This window comes from Henckelia pumila, chromosome 1 (assembly GCF_033568475.1).
Source record: "Henckelia pumila isolate YLH828 chromosome 1, ASM3356847v2, whole genome shotgun sequence".
NCBI lineage: Eukaryota > Viridiplantae > Streptophyta > Magnoliopsida > Lamiales > Gesneriaceae > Henckelia > Henckelia pumila.
The window spans coordinates 143,817,719-143,835,723 of record NC_133120.1 but is presented as its reverse complement, the minus strand read 5'-3'; positions in this window follow the sequence as shown (position 1 = coordinate 143,835,723).

Below are 18,005 nucleotides of genomic sequence, written 5' to 3'. Positions count from 1 at the left end.
TAGAATTAATATAATTCCCCTGAAGTTGATCAAATAGATCATCTATCCGCGGAAGAGGATAGATGTTCTTCACTGTCACTTGGTTCAACTGTCGATAGTCTATGCACAGACGCATCGAAACATCCTTCTTCTTGATGAATAGCACTGGGGCTTCCCATGGTGAAACACTGGGTTGAATATATCCCTTATCAAGAAGACCCTGCAACTGCTTCTGCAATTCACTCATCTCTGACGGTGCTAGATGATAAGGCGCTCTGGAAATCGGTGATGTCCCTGGAAACAACTATATGCCGAACTCGATCTCCCGCACAGGTGGTAAACTTGGAATGTAACGCCCCGTTTTTATCTTAATTGATGTTATTTGAGATAATCAGTGATTTTAGAATTCGAGACCGGACTTTTTATTGATCAGGGTCCTTTTTGCAAAATTTGGAAATTTCAGGGTCTAAAAGGCAAATAGTGGATTGGTTATATTATCTACTCTTGTCATGAATTTTCAAAGTCTTCTTCCTTCTTCTCAAAACCGATATCCACCATTGAAGCACCCCTTTTGTGTTTCAAGCTTTCGGATTTCAGTCCGAGCTCGATCCGGCCGTTGGAATTTATTTCTGAAGGCAGATTATCGATCACTGCAACGAGAGCTCCGTTATATCGTAAGTTTTTCTATGATCGGATACATTCTAGTTTTTGGATGTTGTTAGAATTGTTCGAGATTCGAGTATGTTGTTCTTGACAGAGTTTTGATCGTTTATTATCTGTCGGTTTTGAATTAGAGCGACATTTGGATTTGTTTTGATTTTTGGAAGCTATTTCGAAAGTTTGAGTTTTGAGATTGGTTGGGTTTGAGCTCTTGTTGTTGTATTAGCATTGATTCGTATTGATATCGATATTGAAATGCTGTCTGCATTTCCGGTTTGTAGCTACCCATCCCGGATCCACTACCTAATCAGAGTTTAAGAGCATAATTAAGCATGCATAAAATAAATAGCTGCGGAAGACTTAAATACAAAATAGATCGGAGAAATACAACCGGCTAAACCAACTCGATTTAATCAACCCAATCAAATTAAATAAAAACCTACAACTAATCCTGTTGTCTTCGAGGTTACTGGCCACTCCAAGCTCCTGGTGCTTAATCCTGCACCTACACCTGCCCCGTCGAATAGGGTATCCAGACATACAGAAAATACCGGACGTGAGCTCTAAGATCAATATGAAAGCACGGATAAACATACAAATATGATGCATGCAAATGACAAGGTATCCATATCTGGGATAACTGTATACAAAACTGCTCAAACTGGCGCTTGGGATATGAGCTCGTCACATCGGGGTAGCTAACCACTGTATGCGACCACTCATTCCCGAATCCCGGACGCGGACCACGGAATCCTCTAGATATCAGTACCTAAGGGTACTCAATATCGAACGTCCTAACACAGCTGAGCAACCGTAACTGGCTCATCTCAAAGGATATACAGATGTACAGGCACAAGATGATATGCACATGCTGCATAATCAACAATAATAACATGCAAACACATAAATGAAACATATAAGCATGCATATCCGCTGGCAATCTCAGTCAGTACTTACGTACCTTTCTAAGGCAGTCCTAGTAGTCCCACTCTAGGTTTCAAGCCTATCATCAAGTCTACAATGCAAATATCCATGCATCATTCAATAAGTCCTAAAAGTCTTAACTAAGCTATTGCATACTCCTAAATAATTTAAGGAGACCATAGTTATACCTGCGTCCGTTGTCAGCCCTTTGCTGTCGATTGCCTCAAAGCCAGGCCACAGCTCCGCTACGACGCCTGGATTGCTATGCCACTTCCGAATTTCCAATAGGACGCCTAGAAATCCCTAGATCTGAGTTAGAAGGCTAAGAAATCGAGAGAGAAAAGGAAACAGGTGCACTTTGAAATGAATCCCAGCTCCCCTATTTATAGACCACGAACGGAAACCGTTCCCCATCGTTGCTTCCGTTCCGGCGACGAACGTTGCTTCCGTTCAGAAACGTTGTTTTCGATGGTGCTCGTGTCACATCAAGTACAGAAGCAGTGACGTTTTTTCGATGGCACGAACGTTGCTTCCGTTCCCTTGAACGTTGCATCCGTTCTGCCTGACTCTCCAGACCATTTCTGATCATTCCGGGTCCAATTCCGGACTCCGTTAATCCATTAAGAGTTCCCTTAATCATATTTATCGGATTAATTAATAGTTAATCACTAAAACTGGATACGGGCTACTACATTCTCCCCCACTTAAGATATTTCGTCCTCGAAATCAGATCTTAAGTAGCGAATGTAAAATAGAATTCAGAAATATTCTTTATTCAAATCAAACGATTTCAGAGTTTACAACTGAATATCACTCAAGAGTCAAAACAACTCGGGGTGTTCTGAACACATCATGCTCTCAATTTCCCAAGTAGCTTCCTCAGTGACTCAATGTCGTCACTAAACTAAAATTAGAGGTATAACTTTATTACGTAAGACCTTATCCTTACGATCCAGGATATGAGTAGGTCTTTCTACGTAAGTCAAATCTGTATCCTCTAGAACCTCAGACGGCTGCAGAATATGGGACTGATCCACCACGTGCCGTCGCAACAGAGATACGTGAAATACGTCGTGAATACTGTACAGATAAGGTGGTAAAGCTAGACGATACGCCAATAAATCTGGGAGATTTCAAACGGACCGATAAATCTGGAAGACAACTTGTCCCTAAGGATAAATCTGAAAACCCTACGAAAGGTGTGAAACTCTCAAAACACTTTCTCCCCAACATCGAACTGCAAAGGCCTACGCTTCGTGTTAACATAGCTGGCATGTCGATCCTGTGCACTCTTAATCCATTTCTTGATCTGATCAACAACATCTGCTGTCTGCTGGATTAACTCCAGTTATTCAGCCCGTCTCTCCCCCACTTCTTCCCTAGAAGAGTGGAGTATGACAACGTCGCCCGTACAACGCCTCAAATGGTGTCATCTCAAGGCTACTATGCTAGTGGTTGTTGTACGCGAACTCAATCAATGGCAACTGATCCTGCCAGGCTTAACCAAAATCTATAACGTAAGCTCGCAGCATATCCTCCAAGGTAAGGTTTGTGCGCTCTGACTGACCATCTGTCTCTGGATGATAGGCAAAACTCAGACTAATAGTAGAAATCTTTGTATGCTGGACACTCCCCCAGACTCTAGAAGTAACCCTGGGGCCACGATCGTTGACGGATGTTCCAAAAGAACACCAATTAAATAAACCGATGATCAAAATCGTAGTACACAATTTCTTGTCTTACTGCACTCTTCAAGGTAATCACCGCGAAGTATGATACCTTCATGCTGAAACTCTCTGAGGAACTTTCACTATCCTCAGAATTAATAGTCTATAACGAACTCTTACCTCTCATTGACACAACATATTAGACGCACTGGGATATCAGTGACAACCATCCTGCCAGACTCAGAAACACAAGTCTCAGCTGTTGTCTCATCACATGAAGCAATAATGCTAACCTGCTAATGGTCATTGAAATCCATAAACACTTGTCGTATCGCCTCTCAAGAACCAATCTCGAAAAGTCTGTTAGAAGCACTCAAGCTAAACATTCTGACCAACAGTCCCCCAAAATTTGTCCACTGACAATCCTGGGACAATCACTGAATCCTATTTCCCCCAAAATGGGTAAATAATTGCTAACACCAAGCAATGCTCAGATCAAAATCCGTCCACGATAATCTCAGGAATGCCATTAACTGGCAAATGATCACAAGAGCCAACCTGTGACTACTCTCGTGATCTGCAGAATCCAAAAGCCCCGATTCTTACATCTCTGGAGATTCCTTAGCGAATAAAGACTTTCCTAAATGTACTTGAATCGCTATATCAAAGTATACCATACTTAAAGTACTATTCCCAGCACTTCTCGATTCACTAAATCCCAATCAGTACCGATTGGAATAATCTGATCAATCAAATTGATCTACTGTAGCTCTCGATTTGTCTGACGATATCAACCCTTAATCAGACAATCACTGATCAAAGAAACTCTCATGGCTCGATCACTATCGATGATCTCATTGCCATACGCCCGCCGATCCCAAATAACTTTGGAATCAAAAGAAACACAGCTTATTCAATCACTTGTCTTCAACCGAGTCAGACAACAGTTACAAGTAGTCAATAGTGCTAAGCCTGCACCAGTCTAGACATACTATCCACTGTCTATATTCATTCAAAATGACCAAAATGACTTGTCCAACCTAAGCTGCAATACAAGTCCGAAAGACTCCAGCTATCGCTGAACATGCTCCTGATAACTATATCTCTTGCTAAGACTGCAATAAATCGATATTGAGAAAACCTACCATGTTGTCCCACCTGGAATCACCGCCAAGTGTACACTGGCATAAGTCACGCTACCTTCAAGCCTCAAATAGTCATGTAAAATCCTTAGCATCAGATATAATCTATCACTAAAGGAAACCATCATTGATGAAAATACTCATCCTTGAGTCAAAGTTACATACAGTTCACAAAACCAGCTCCTGGATAGCTTCTATCACTAGAGAATCCAAACCCCGACTAGATCACTAGTCCAGTAGTATAAAAAAAACTACAACTATCTGCTCAGAGTACGCACTTGTCAAAAAAATCCCTCCAAGACTGGTCCTTATGACAAAAATCCAAACCAATATCTCTGACGACAGTCCGACGATATCTAAACCACGGATACTTAACCAGCCAATATCTCTGACTACAGCCAGAAGATATCTAAACCACCGATACCTAACCAGGTATCTAATCCAATGTCATACCCCGTTGTGACTGTTACTAAAACTCTAGACTAAGTAGCCTTCCCACCGCCAAAATCCTGAAGCACGAAGGCTTCCAGGCATTCTCTGAAGTACAAAGACTCCCAGAGTAACACTGGCATAGGGTCGCGCTCCATGATGTCTAGTCATGGTCATAGTCCACAACTCTCGGCATGTACTAAACTGGTTCCTGATGAAATCCCATCATCACTAATTCCCAACCTATGAAGGTCAATCAAGCTAATGTTCTACGGAATCAACCTAGAACGAAACTCAAAATTCCAAACAAAATCAATATTTCCATGCCCCCAGATGAATCACCTCATCAATGTCACTAACCTGGTCAAACGACTAAATAGGTCAATCCTAGAAAAACACCTAGACTAACCACATTTCAATCCGATACCGCTGGCTTACCCAAAATCCATGAGCTAACCTAGTTGATCACCAATCAACTAATTCCAAGCCAAACTTAGTAAAATTACTTGCAATCAATTACGAATTGCTGAATAAATAAAACATGTATCATTACTTCAAGTTATGTACAATTCCTTTATTACAATCCCAAGTAATATCATTACAATATTCCGAATATACAACAAAATGTACATCCAATAACTTGAAATGATACAACCAAATTCCAAAGATTCATTACAACTGAAATACTGTTTACAACTACAACAATACAGTATTTTAAAATCATCGAATCCTGTCTTCGTTCCTTAAGCATGAAGCTTCTAATCGACACACGCATCGATACAAGCATACTCCCGTCCAAGTATCTCTACATGTCCTCCAGCGAAGAACTCCGGAGAAATGGCACATGGTAGCTAACCAGCTATGATCTGCGTCAGTGCATGTCGGTCGACTTCTTTTGCTCGCGATCTACCATCAGTGTTCTTCTTGTATCCAAATCATGCTTTTGAACATGAAGTTTCCCGTATGCCTACCAAAAGCATCGATGCAAGCATACCGGCAAAACCATTTTCTGCATGAGTTTACAGACCTTACGCTCGAAACCTGTCATGCTTTAGGCACTCGAGGTATTCCCTGGTGAAGACCTATCTGACAATCTCCCCAATTACGAGTGGAGAATCTTCAAGGACTGGAACCACATGGATTATTAAACACCATTTGTTCCAAAAAGCCCTCAGAGGTATCTGACGTGATAATATCGATCTTCACTTCCAGTCTTCCCTGGATGGAATCCATATATTCTACGATCAACATCCCAATGCATCAGATGATGTACTGTCCACAGCAGTCAGTCTATCTATCGATATGCTACTACTGGTGTTCTCATCATTGCTGCATCCTCGGTACTGAATAACCAAATCTCCTTTTGCTAGGCCTCAATCAATCCTACAAGGATAACCAAAAAGTCTTATATCAATTTCCTAAGTCCCTTGCATGCAGCTCTGATACCATAAATTTAGCGACCCATCCCGGATCCACTACCTAATCAGAGTTTAAGAGCATAATTAAGCATGCATAAAATAAATAGCTGCGGAAGACTTAAATACAAAATAGACCGACGGAATACAACCGGCTAAACCAACTCGATTTAAACAACCCAATCGAATTAAATAAAAACCTACAGCTAATCCTGCTGTCTTCAAGGTCACTGGCCACTCCAGGCTCCTGGTGCTCAATCCTGCACCTACACCTGCCCCGTTGAATAGGGTATCCAGGCATACAGAAAATACCGGACGTGAGCTCTAAGCTCAATATGAAAGCACGGATAAACATACAAATATGATGCATGCAAATGACAAGGTATCCATATCTGGGATAACTGTATACAAAACTGCTCAAACTGGCGCCTGGGATATGAGCTCGTCACATCGGGGTAGCTAACCACTGTGTGCGACCACTCATTCCCGAATCCCGGACGCGGACCACGGAATCCTGTAGATATCAGTACCTAAGGGTACTCAATATCGAACGTCCTAACAGGGCTGAGCAACCCTAACTGGCTCGTCTCAAAGGATATACAGATGTACAGGCACAAGATGATATGCACATGCTGCATAATCAACAATAATAACATGCAAACACATAAATGCAACATATAAGCATGCATATCCGCTGGCAATCTCAGTCAGTACTTACGTACCTTTCTATGGCAGTCCTAGTAGTCCCACTCTAGGTTCCAAGCCTAACATCAAGTCTACAATGCAAATATCCATGCATCATTCAATAAGCCCTAAAAGCCTTAACTAAGCTATTGCATACTCCTAAATAATTTAAGGAGACCGTAGCTATACCTGCGTCCGTTGTAAGCCCTTTGCTGTCGAATTCCTCAAAGCCAGGCCACAGCTCCGCTATGATGCCTGGATTGCTATGCCACTTCCGGATTTCCAATAGGACGCCTAGAACTCCCTAGATCTGAGTTAGAAGGCTAAGAAATCGAGAGAGAAAAGGAAACAGGTGCACTTTGAAATGAATCCCGGCTCCCCTATTTATAGACCATGAACGGAACGTTCGTTACCTATCGTTGCGTCTGGATCTGGTTCTGGATCTGGTTCTGGATCGGGTTCTCAGGCCACCGTACAGCAGAGGTCGCAGGGACAGTCTGCTGGGAGTTCTCATTTGAGGCCACGAGCTTCTGGCCAGGTGTTTGCCCTGAGACATGATCAGGCTGTGGAGGAGAATGAGAAAGTCATCGCAGGTACATTTCTGCTTTATGGTATACCTGCTCTTGTACTTATTGACACTGGTGCATCTCATTCCTTCATTTCTGCACGTTTTGTTAAGAGGCATAAGTTACCATGCATTGCACTAGACGTAGTGATGTCTGTTTCTACTCCGACGGGCCAATCTGCTTTGGCTAAGCGTCTAGTGATGGGTTGCCCTTTAGAGTTTGAAGGGAACATTCTATTAGCGAATCTCATGGTCCTGGCGATGGACGACTTTGATTGCATTCTGGGAATAGATATGTTGACTACCTATCGAGCTTCAGTGGACTGCTATCAGAGATTAGTACGCTTTCATCCGGAGGGGAGCGAGAGCTGGTTTTTCTATGGTGAGGGAGCGCGACCCCTGATGCCTTTGGTATCAGCTTTGAGAGCCTGTCGAGCTCTAGAGTCTAGCGGGGAAGGTTACCTTATCTATGCAGTGGATTTGTCCACTGGGAGTATTGGGATAGAGAGCATTCCTGTTGTGGATGAATTTCCAGATGTGTTTCCTGATGAGATTCTGGGTTTTCCTCCTGCTAGGGAAGTCGAGTTTGGCATAGAGTTGATGCCGGGTACTTCGCCTATTTCTAGAGCACCGTATCGTCTGGCTCCGTCAGAGATGCGTGAGTTGAAGAATCAGCTATAGGATCTTTTGGACAAGGGGTACATTCGTCCTAGTGTATCTCCTTGGGGAGCTCCTGTTCTCTTCGTGAAGAAGAAGGATGGGTCGATGCGGCTGTGCATTGACTATCGGCAGCTGAACCGAGTCACTGTGAAGAACAAGTATCCGTTGCCTCGTATTGATGACTTGTTTGACCAGCTGCAGGGCACATCAGTTTACTCCAAGATTGACTTGAGATCTGGGTATCATCAGTTGAGAGTCCGTGATCAGGACGTAGCCAAGACTGCATTCCGTACTCGCTATGGGCATTACGAGTTCCTAGTGATGCCATTTGGTTTGACTAATGCGTCGGCTATATTCATGGATTTGATGAACCGTGTCTTCAGGGAGTACTTGGACAAGTTTGTCGTGGTCTTCATTGACGACATCTTGGTGTATTCACGTAATACGAAAGAGCATGTTTCTCACTTGCGGTTGGTACTACAGACTCTTCGAGATGAGCAGTTGTACGCCAAGCTGAGCAAGTGTGAGTTTTGGATGGATAGAGTGGTCTTTCTTGGCCATATCATATCCAGGGAGGGGATTTCTGTTGATCCAAGCAAGATTGAAGCGGTACTTAATTGGTCGCGTCCGACGACAGTTGCTGAGATCCGTAGTTTTCTGGGTCTAGCAGGGTATTATCGTCGCTTCATTCTGAACTTCTCTCAGTTAGCTCGACCGTTGACGCAGCTTACCCGCAAGGGTGTGGATTTTGAGTGGTCCTCCGAGTGTGAGGAGAATTTCCGTGAGCTTCGACGATGGTTGACTTCTGCGCCGGTGTTGGCATTACCGTCAGGATCTGGAGGGTATGTAGTTTACACGGATGCTTCTCTTCAGGGGTTGGGTTGTGTCCTGACTCAGAATGGGCATGTGATCGCATACGCTTCTAGACAGCTGAAGCTTCACGAGGACAACTACCCAGTCCATGATTTGGAGTTAGCAGCCATTGTGTTCGCTTTGAAGATCTGGCGTCATTATCTGTATGGCGAGAAATTTGAGATCTTCACCGACCATAAGAGTCTCAAGTATTTGTTCACTCAGGCAGAGTTGAACATGAGGCAGAGACGTTGGATGGATTTGCTTAAGGACTATGATTGCGAGATTAAGTACCATCCGGGAGCTGCTAATCTTACCGCTGATGCTTTGAGTCGCAAGGTGCGATTATCCGCCCTTCAGACTTGTTCAATGTCTAGTGCGATCAGTGACTGTTGTACTTCAGGTTATACCTTCAAGCATAAGAAAGGTATGCAGAGTATCCAGATGTTTGCGATATTATCTGAGCCAGCCTTGTATTCGCGGATCCGAGATGCTCAGATGTCTGATTCGAAGACCCAGCGTTTAGCTCGTCTAGCTAACGAGGGTAGCTCGTCTGGATTTCATTATCAGTCAGATGGCTTTCTGTGTTTGTCTGGTAGGCTTGTGATTCCGCATGATGAAGAGTTGCGAGAGGAGATTTTGTCTCAGGCGCATCGCACTAAGTTAAGTATTCATCCTGGGAGCAACAAGATGTACAAGGATCTCCATACTCGTTTCTGGTGGAAGGGAATGAAACGCAGTGTTTATCAGTTTGTTTCGAGATGTTTGGTGTGTCAACAGGTCAAGGCAGAGCACCGACGACCTGGAGGATTGCTTCACAGTCTGCCTATTCCTGAATGGAAATGGGAGTTTATCACAATGGACTTTGTGACCCATTTGCCGGTATCCCCGAAGAACTGTGATGCTATCTGGGTTGTGGTGGACCGACTCACCAATTCAGCACATTTCATTGCCTATAGCCGAGAGTACTCTGTGGATCGCATGGCACGGATGTACATTCAGGAGATCGTCCGACTTCATGGAGTGCCTGTGAGCATTGTCAGCGATCGGGACCCCAGGTTTACTTCTAGATTCTGGGGGAGTGTTCAGCGTGCGATGGGTACTACTCTCAGTTTGAGTACAGCCTATCATCCGGAGACTGATGGTCAGTCAGAGCGCACTATCCGTACGTTAGAGGATATTCTTAGAGCATGCGTCATGGATTTTGGTTCAGCCTGGCAGGATCATTTGCCATTGATCGAGTTCGCTTACAACAACAGCTATCACACTAGTATTGGGATGGCACCTTTTGAGGCGTTGTATGGGCGACGTTGTCGTACTCCACTATTCTGGGAAGAAGTGGGGGAGAGATAGGCTGAGGGACCGGAGTTTATCCAGCAGGCGATAGACATTGTTGATCAGATCAAGAAACGGATTAAGACTGCACAGGATCGTCAGGTCAGTTATGCTAATATCAAGCGTAGGCCTTTGCAGTTCGAGGTCGGGGAGAAAGTGTTTCTGAGAGTGTCACCTTTCCGCAAGATTCTCAGATTTGGCCTTAAGGGCAAGTTGTCTCCCAGGTTTATCGGTCCGTTTGAGATCTTGGAGAGCATTGGCGGTTTGGCTTATCGACTAGCTTTGCCACCGCATCTATCCAGTATTCACGATGTGTTCCACGTATCTCTGTTGCGACGGTATGTGGCGGATGAATCTCATATTCTGCAGCGGTCTGAGGTTCAGGTAGACAAGGATTTGAATTATGTTGAGAAACCTCTTCGTATCCTGGATTATAAGGATAAGGTTTTACGGAATAAAGTCATTCCTTTGGTTTTAGTTCAGTGGCAGCGCCGAGGCACTAAGGAAGCTACTTGGGAGCTTGAGGACAGGATGCGTAAAGACCATCCTGAGTTGTTTTGATTTCATTCTTTAAGTTGTATTCAGTTGCAAACCCTGTAAACGTTTGATTTGAATAAAGAATGTTTCTGATTTCTGTATTTTGCATTCGGTACTTAAGATCTGATTTCGAGGACGAAATATCTTAAGTGTGGGAGAATGTAGTAGCCCGTAACCAAATCAGTAATTAAGGAATTAATCATAATTACTTGGGTAGAGTTCGGAAGCTCCGAAGGTGAGATCGGAAGTTCCGAACAGGATCGGAAGCTCCGATGCAGGATCGGAAGCTCCGATCGATATTACGTCAGGCATGACGTGTGGCATGATCGGAAGCTCCGATCAGGACCGGAAGCTCCGATTACCCCTATCCGGAGTCAACAAGTGATATTTTGACACGTGGCAGATCAGGATCTTTGGAAGCTCCGATGGCAGGATCGGACGTTCCGATCGAGGTTCGGACGTTCCGATCAAGGATCGGAAGTTCCGATCGTTGTCTATAAATAGAAGGCCGAGGCTTCACTTTCATTTGCAAATTCCGAGTTCTCCTTTCCTTTCTAGTCCTTTTGGAGCTGTTTTAGTCTTCTTAGGCTTGGTCCGGAGGTCAGCGAGACGTTCGGTAGTCGTAGCGGAGTTGTGCCCAAGTTCTGGAGGCATAGACATGATATTATGCTGCATTCATTTGCATATTGTTGTATCTCTTTCGAGATGTCTGTTAGTAGGGTTGTACCCTATCCTGTTAGTGGATGGACTTCCATCGATTTGGGTCCGGCATATCCACGGTTATCTTGGTATGGGAGCCACCTCCTGAAGCGACGACACAGCGTGCTACATACCAGGGCCCGGTCTGTCTCTGTTATCTGATCCTTGACCTCGAGTCTATAGGGAGTTCACTTTGCATGCATGTATACTCATACTCTCGCACTGAGCATTTTATGCTCACGTCTCGTACTCTGTATTTTCTGGACACCCTATTCCATGGGGCAGGTTTGCGATTGGACGAGGAGGGTGGATCCAGGAGGGGCTAGTCAGTGGTTGGCCAGCTGGAGCTTCGTCTAGGTTTTATTACTGTTGTTTGGGTTTATACAGCTTTTTGATTTGGTTGTATATTATTGGATAAATTACAGATTCCTTTACTTGGGATTGTATAATGTTAATGGTTTCCGCAGTTTTATTCTGATATCTGTTTTATTAAGTTAATTGCATGCATAAGTTCTGTTTAGTAGGTGATCCGGGTAAGGGTCACTACATTACAAAATAAACTCCCTCCGAAACTTAAGGATCCCGGTAGCTTTTCAATTCCATGCACTATTGAAAAATCATTTTTTAATAAGGCTTTATGTGATCTAGGTGCAAGTATTAATCTTATGCCTTATTCATGTTTTGAAAAGCTAGGAATTGGTGAAGTTAAGCCAACTAATATCTCCCTACAATTAGCTGATAGATCTATAAAATATCCAAGGGGGATTGTAGAGGATGTGTTGGTAAAAGTTGATAAGTTTATATTTCCAGTGGATTTTGTTGTGCTTGATATGGAAGAGGATCGTGAGATACCTCTTATTTTGGGTAGATCATTTTTAGCCACTGGAAAGGCATTGATTGATGTGCATAAGGGAGAGTTGATATTGTATGAATGATGAGAAAGTAATTTTTAATGTTTTTCATGGCATTCGATATCCTTCAGACAATTCTGATTGTTTCAGAATTGATGTTACTGATGATTTGGTTGAGTGTTCGTTGCAGGAACAGTTGTCGGTGGATCCATTAGAAATATTCTTGACAGGTACAACTGATGAAGAGCTTGTTAGTGAGGAAGTTCATAAAGTCGCACGGTATTTGGACTGGAGTCTACCCTTTGACAGACTCATCAATACCAAGATGGGGGAGCTCAACCATACTCCAAAACTGCTGAAGCCATCCACCGAGGAGCCCCCTACTCTTGAACTTAAACCACTTCTATCTCATTTGAAATATTTGTATTTATTAAAGAACGATAAACTACCAATAATTTGGTCATCTTCTTTGATAGGTTGCGAGGAGGAAAAGCTGTTGCGTGTGATTCGAGAACACATAAGAGCCATAGGTTGGAGCTTGGCCGATATCAAGGGGATTAGTCCAACCATGTGCATGCAAAAAATCTTGATGGAGGCGGAGCACAAGACATTGACTCAACCACAGAGGCGACTTAACCCAGCGATGCAAGAGGTAGTGAAAAAGGAGGTAATCAAGCTCCTTGATGCAGGTATTATCTACCTTATATCTGATAGTAAATGGGTAAGTCCAACTCAAGTAGTGCCTAAAAAGGGAGGGATGACTATGATTGAAAACTCCAACAATGAATTAATTCCTACGAGAACTATTACGGGGTGGCGGGTTTGCATATATTATAGAAAATTGAATGATGCCACCCATAAGGATCACTTCCCCCTTCCCTTTATTGATCAGATGGTTGAGCGACTTACAGGGCATGCATTTTATTTTTTTTTGGATGGTTATTTTGGATATATGCAAATTCCTACAGCACCTGAGGACCAACACAATACCACTTTTACTTGTCCTTATGATACTTTTGCATATAAAAGGATGCCGTTTGGTCTGTGTAATGCCCCTGCTACTTTTCAGCGTTGTATGATGGCTATTTTTCATGAAATGGTTGAAAAGTTTATAGAAGTGTTTATGGATGATTTCTCTGTGATTGGATCATCATTTGATGCATGTTTATTAAATCTGAAAAAAGTGTTGCAGAGATGTGAGGAGAGCAATCTTGTGCTGAATTGGGAAAAATGTCATTTCATGGTGAAAGAGGGCATTGTTTTAGGACATAAGGTATCTGAGGTAGGTGTGGAGGTGGACAGAGCAAAACTTGAAGTAATTGAAAAACTCCCACCTCCCACGAATTTGAATGGAATTCGAAGTTTCTTGGGCATGCGGGTTTCTATAGGAGATTTATTAAGGATTTTTCTTCTATTGCTAAACCCCTTACTAACTTGTTAATCAAATAGGTGCCTTTTAATTTTTCTGCTGAGTGCTTGCAGGATTTTCAGATTTTGAAGCAAAAATTAACAACTGCACCAGTGATAGTAGCGCCTGATTGGAATCTGCCATTTGAATTGATGTGTGATGCCAGTGATACTACATTGGGAGCCGTGCTTGGACAAAAGAGGGACAAAGTACTTCATGTGATTTACTACGCTAGTATCACCCTGTCACCCGCTCAAATGAATTACGCAACTACTGAAAAAGAGCTTCTTGCAGTCGTGTTTGCCTTGGACAAGTTCAGATCTTATTTAGTGGGAAGCATAGTCATAGTTCACACGGATCACTTGGCATTGAAATATTTGATGACCAAAAAGGATGCTAAACCCAGGTTAATTCATTGGGTTTTATTGTTACAAGAATTTGATTTAAAAATTATTGACAGGAAAGGCGCGGAGAATCAAGTTGCAGACCACCTTTCACGCTTGGAAAATCAAGGAGCTGGGATTTTCCAGATGAGCAGTTGTTTGAGGTAACGAAACTACCATGGTATGCTGACATAGTAAATTACCTCTCAAGTAAGTTTCTTCCCTCACACTTAACTTATCAACAGAAAAAGAAATTTTTCGCTGAGTTGAAATATTTTTTGTGGAAAGACCCTTTTCTGTTTAAGTTATGTGCAGATGGCATAATTCGTAGGTGTATTCCAGCGGAGGAGGTAAGCCCTATACTCTCACACTGTCACACAGGTCCGACTGGAGGTCACTTTGGCGCGGGCCGTACCGCCGCTAAAGTACTTCAGTCGGGATTTTATTGGCCTTCATTGTTTAAGGATGCGTATACCTATGTGCTTGCTTGTGATGCTTGTCAGAAAGTGGGTAATATTTCTAGGAGACACGAGATGCCCCATAATAATATTCTTGTTTGTGAAGTTTTTGATGTATGGGGTATAGATTTCATGGGACCGTTTCCTGTGTCTGAAGGGAACAAATATATTTTGGTTGCGGTCGATTATGTGTCTAAATGGGTTGAAGCACTGTCTTGTAGGACAAATGACTCTAGGGTGGTTATAAATTTTTTAAAAAAATTCATATTTTCTAGATATGGTACCCCTAGAGCCATAATTAGTGATGGAGGAACCCACTTTTGTAACCAGCAATTTGATAAGCTCTTGACAAAGTATGGGGTCACTCACAAGGTGGCAACACCTTATCACCCTCAGACTAGTGGCCAAGTTAAAATTTCTAATAGGGAGTTGAAAAGAATTTTGAAGAAAACTGTGAATGAGAACAGGAAAGAGTGGTTGAATAAATTAGATGATGCATTATGGGCCTATCGAACTGCTTTTAAAACACCTATAGGAACTTCTCCATTTAGGTTGTTATATGGAAAAGCATGTCATCTTCCTGTTGAAATTGAGCACAAAGCACTATGGGCCACTAAATTCTTGAATTTTGATGTACAGGCTATAGGTGAAGAACGTTTGCTACAGTTAAATGAACTTGAAGAGCTTAGATTGAATGCATATGAAAATGCCAGAATTTACAAAGAGAAGACGAAGAAATGGCATGATCAGCGCATCATCTCACGTGAGTTCGAGGTAGGCCAAACTGTTTTATTATATAACTCGCGTTTGAAGCTCATGCCAGGAAAGCTACGTTCGAGATGGTCAGGACCTTATACTATTAAGCAAGTGATGCCGTATGGTACGGTAGAAATTTTTAGTCCGGCCACAGGAGCATTCAAAGTTAATGGGCAAAGAACAAAAGTTTATCGTGGTGGTAACTTGGATCAAACATAGGCCACCATCGACTTGCAAGACCCGTTAAATTAAAAAGGAAGGTACATTCGGGCTATAGACTATAAATTTAGCGCTGGCTGGGAGGCAACCCAGCATTTATTTTTATACTTATGCTTTGCATTTTTAGTTTGGATTTGTTTTTCATTCGTTTTGTTTTTGTTTTATTTTGCAGGTAATTTCTGTTCGAATGCACTGCGCACGCGCGAGGGTCCCTCCTCGCGTGCGCGCAGGCTTACTCTCCAGAGAGGCTAAAGGAAAACGCGCGCGCGCAAGTCAAACTTCCAGAACCCGATTTTAAATTTCCGCGCCCGCGCGAGGGGGAGACGCAGAAAAAAAAATGGGCCTTTTCTCTCTTTTCTCCCACTTTCTTCTCATTCTTTTCTTCTTCTTTCCCATAAACCCTAAATCCCCAAATCTTTTCTCTCAAATTTCTCCATTAATGCTTGATATTCTTGCTCATACATTGCAGATTTGTGAAGTTTATTAACGCGCTCATGTTTAGGTCCGGAAATTTCTGAAGAAATCTTCCTTTTTTTTTGCTCCTCCTTGCATTGCCACCGCTCAGCACCGCTTGCCGCCCTTGTTCCGGCCGACTACCACCAATATGCCAGCCAAGATAATCCGTTCTTTCGGCCCTATCGTTGCTAGCTCCTCGTCCTCCGCAGAATTCTCCGACAAGTTCGTCTCTCGGGAAGCCCAAGATAGGTACGAACATGCTCGCCTAACTAGAAATCCTATAGCAGAGAGGGGTATAACTACGGATTATAATCAATTTGTTGGGATGGGGATTATTAAGCGGAAATGGACCGCATTTTGCCAAGTACCCGAACCCGCTATTATTCCGGTGGTTCGGGAGTTTTATGCTAATGCCCCTTCCCGAGAGGATTCGAAGGCCTTTGTCCGAGGAAAGCTTGTATCTTTTGATGCCACCCATTGAATAGATTGTTTGATACCCCTGTGGTGGATGATAGTCAATTACAAAGTTTTAAATCTAATCCGGACTACTCTTTGATGTTGAGAGAGTTATGTCATGCGGGAGTTGATTCGCACGATCCTCTCCGGTTCACTCACTTTTCGGAGAGATTTTTGAAGATTGAGCCGGCGTTGTGGTATGCGTTCATTGCCCGACGACTTCTATGAAAGAGTGGGTGTCCGGTGAGCCAACTTGTGGCTAAGGGCTTTGATGACTCTATGTATAAACAATCTTTTGTTTAATATAATTTACACTTTTATAAAGGCGTTTACTTTATCTTTTATCATATTATTATGTTGTGACATACTATAAGATGTTTAGATGAAGACCTTGAATATACTATAGTGTATGTAAGATGTGGTGGCACATGGGGATGGCTATCATGAAACACATCTTATAGTCACTGTATATTCTAAACAGTTCCTAGTCGATTGAGCCGTCCGTTAATAAGGATAAGGATCGCTCGAGATTGAGACTAGCATTTGCGATGCCGAGTACCACGTTTCATTGGTATGGAACATAGAGATGTTCAAAGCATGCAAATGGATATTCATACAATGAATGATCGAACTACCCTATCCGGACTTTTCAAGTGGTTATCACTTATCGAGTGGATAAAGTCCGCGGTTTTGGTTGTACACCATTAGTCCTTACTACTTGAAACATCATTGAGACTCTATATGCTAGTACTGTACTTTGACTCGTTTACCGACTCTATTGGGGTCATCAGGTGTCGGGATTGGGTACAGTTACGACACATATAGGAGTCGATGCTTTGTTGTCAAGGATTCACCACATACTTGCGAGTGTGGATATCCTATGCAATCTGAGGAGATATTAGTGTGACGAATCTCTGGCCAGAGTATATGATGTGTTTTAAGAAATGGTTTCTTAGTAGCACATGCGATGTCACTATTTGATCTTCAAGATGTATTGCATAGTTATCGAATCTCGAACAACTCTCGATTTACCAATGGTTGTTGATTCGATCGGGATATTTGGATGAAGGGACCGTACTGTACGCTAACCAAAATCTATTGGTTCTTGCAGGCACTATCAGTGATACCTAGGGAATCATGGGGCGATGTTGCTAGGTGCTCTTACCATGATTCGATGGGCAAGTCGGAAATTGTTGTTCCGAGTCACAAGGAGTTGTGAGCCCACAGCTAGCTGTATTCCTGAACCATTGAGGGTCACACAAGTAATGGATTTTTAATCCCCGTTGAGATAGTTAAATTTAAAGAGTTAAATTTAATGAATAAAGAAGTGGGACTTCTTATTTAAGAGTAGAGGGAGTAAGATTTCCTAAAATGACATAGTGATGGACATTTTTGGAAACCACTGAATTCGGATTCAGAAAATTTATCTTGACTTTAAAAGATGCAGAAATGGTTTCTGTGCACATTGGT